Genomic DNA, 3,408 nt, shown 5'->3' with positions numbered 1-3,408 from the left:
ATCACAATGATCCATGCCCTTTTCATCACAATGCTCCAAGTCCCATGTAATCACAATGGTCCATGCCATTGTCATCACAAAGCTCAATGACGCATGTCATCAGAATGCTCCTTGGTCTATTCTTCACAATGCTCCCTGCCCTTGTCTTCACAATGTTCCAAGACCCCTGTAATCACAATGCTCCATTCCCCTTTTCATCAGTATGCTCCATGAGACTTGTCATCACAAAGCTCCATGGTTTTGTCATCACAATGCTCCAGGACCTTGTCATCACAATGCTTCACGACCTTGTCATAAAAATTTTCAATGGCCTTTGTAATCATAATGCTCCAAACCCTAATCATCACAATGCTCCATTATATTTGTCATCACAATCCTCCATTACATTTGGTATCACAAAGCTCCATGCCATTGTCATCGCCATGGACCATGACATATGTCATCACAATGCTCCCTGACACCTGTCTTCACAATACTCCATGACCTTATCATCACAATGCTCCATGCCCTTGTCATCACAATGCACCATGCCCACTCTCATCACAATAATCTATGAAACTTGTCAGACCAATGCTCGATGCCACTGTCATCACAATGCTCCATTCCCTTGTCATCACAATGTTCCATTACCCCTGTCATCACAATGCTCCGTGACTCCAGTCATCACAATGCTTCATAACGTTTGTCATCACAATGGTCCATGCCCGCGTCATCACAAGGCTCTGTGACCTTTGTAACCACAATGATCCATGAACTTTTCATCACAATTCTCTGAGAAACTTGTTATCACAATGCTCCATGTCTTTGTCAGAACAGTGCTCCATGAACATTGTCATCACAATGTGCCACGCGCATTTCATCACAACGTTCCAAACCTTGTCATTGCAATGCTCCATAAACCTTGTAATCACAATGGTCCATGCACTTCTCATCAAAATGCTCTCTCACCAGAGATATCACAATGTTCCATCACTAGTCATCACAATACACCCTCATCCTTGTAATCACAATGTTCCATGACACTGTCATCACAATGCTACATCTCCTTATCATCACAATGTTCCATGACCCCTGCCATCACAATTTTCCATAAGCCCTGTCATCAAAATGCTCCATGACCCTTTCCATCCCAAAGCTCCAAGACCCCTGCCATCACAATGTTCTATAACCCCTGCCATCAAAATGTTCCATTACACTTTTTATCAAATTGCTGCATGACCCGGTCATCAAAATGGTCCCTGCCCTTCTCATCAAAATGCTCCATGACTTGTCATCACAAAGCTCCAAGACCCTTGGCATCACAGTGCTCCATGTCATTGTCATCACAATGCTCCATGAACCCTCTCATCACATTGCTCCATGCCCTTGTCATCACACAGCTCCATGACACTTGTCATCACAATGCTCGATGCCCTTCTCATCACAATGCTCCATGCCCTTGTCATTACAGTCCTGCATGACCCATGTATCACAGTGTTCTGTGCCCTTGTCATCACAATGCTCCATGCCCACTCTCATCACAATAATCCATGAAACATTTCAGACCAAAGTTCCATACCCTTTTCATCACAATGCTCCATTACCCCTTTAATAACAATGCACCATGACACCTGCCAGCACAATGATCCACGGCCTAGTCATCAAAAGGTTCCATGATAATTCTCATCAGAATGCTCAAGACCCCTGATATCACAATGCTCCATGCCCTGGTCATCACAAAGCTCCATGACGCACGTCATCAGAATGTTCCATGGCCTTCTCATCACAATGCTCCTTGCCCTTGTCATCACAATGCTCCAGGACCCTTGTCATCACAATGCTCCATGCCGCTTTTCATCTCAATGCTCCATGAACCCTGTCATCACAATGCACCATGCCCATCATCATAATGCTTTAGGCTACTGTCATCACAATGAAATCAATATTCTGCATGACCTCTGTCATCATAATGCTCCAAACCCTTGTGATCACAATGTTGCATAACACGTATCATCACAAAACCCCATGACGCTCATCATCACAATTATCCATGGTCTTCTCATCACAATGCTCCATGATCTTTGTCATCACAATGCTCAATACACTTGTCATCACAATGCTCCCTGACCCTTGTCGTCAGTATGCTCCTTGAACCCTGTCATGACAAGTTTCCATGCATTTTTCATCACAATGATCCATGACCATTTCATCACAATGCTCCAAGGTCCCTGTAATCACAATGGTCCATGCCCTTGTCATCACAAAACTCCATGACGCATGTCATCAGAATGCTCCATGGCCTTCTCATCACAATTCTCTATGCCCTAGTCATAACAATGCTCCAAGACCCCTGTAATCACAATGCTCCATGCCCCTTTTCATCAGAATGCTCCATGAGACTTGCCATCACAAGTCTCCATGGTCTTCTCATCACAATGTTCCAGGACCTTGACATCACAATGATCCATTCCCTTGTCATCACAATGCTCCATGACCCCTGTCATCACAATAATCCATGAACATTTTCAGCCCAATGCTCCACGACCTTCTCATCACAATGCTCCATTGCCAATATCATCACAATGCTCCATGACCACTGTCATCACAACACTCCATGACACCTGACAACACAATGATCCAGGACTCTTGTCATCACAATGCCCCATTCCCTTGTCGTCACAATGCTACATGACACCTGTCATCACAACTCTCCATGAACATTTTCAGCTCAGTGCTCCATGACCCTCGTCATCACAATGATCCATGCCCTTGTCATCCCAATGCTCCATGACCCCTGTATTCACAATGCTCCTTGACGCTTGTCATCACAGTGCTCCATGACACCTGTCATCACAATGCTCCATGCCTTTGTCAGCAAAATGCTACATGACCTTGTCATTACAATGCTCTATGCGCTTGTCATCACAATACACCATTTCCATTGTCATCACAATCCTCCATGAACTTTCGGATCACATTGCTTCATGCCCTTGTCATCACAATGCTCCATGCTCCTTGAAATCAAAATGATCCATGACCTCTGTCATCACAATGCTCCAAACCCTTGTGATCACAATGTTCCATAACACTTGTCCTCACAACGCTCCATGATGCCTGTCATCACAATACTCCATGCCCTTTTCATCACAATGCTCCATGACGTTTGTCACCACAATTCTCAATACACTTGTCATCACAATGCTCCATGACCTTTGTCACCACAATTCTCAATACACTTGTCATCACAATGCTCCCTGACACTTGTCATCAGAATGCTCCTTGAACACTGTCACGAAAAGGCTCCATGCCTTTTTCATCACAATGCCCCATGCCATTTTCTTCACAATGCTCCATGCCATTGTCATCAAAATACTCCACAAGCTTGTCATCAGAATGCTCCATGACCCTTGTCATCACAATTCTCCATGC

The sequence above is a fragment of the Mesoplodon densirostris genome, unplaced genomic scaffold (genome assembly GCF_025265405.1).
Source record: "Mesoplodon densirostris isolate mMesDen1 unplaced genomic scaffold, mMesDen1 primary haplotype scaffold_37, whole genome shotgun sequence".
In the NCBI taxonomy this organism is placed as follows: domain Eukaryota; kingdom Metazoa; phylum Chordata; class Mammalia; order Artiodactyla; family Ziphiidae; genus Mesoplodon; species Mesoplodon densirostris.
This window is presented reverse-complemented; position numbering follows the sequence as displayed.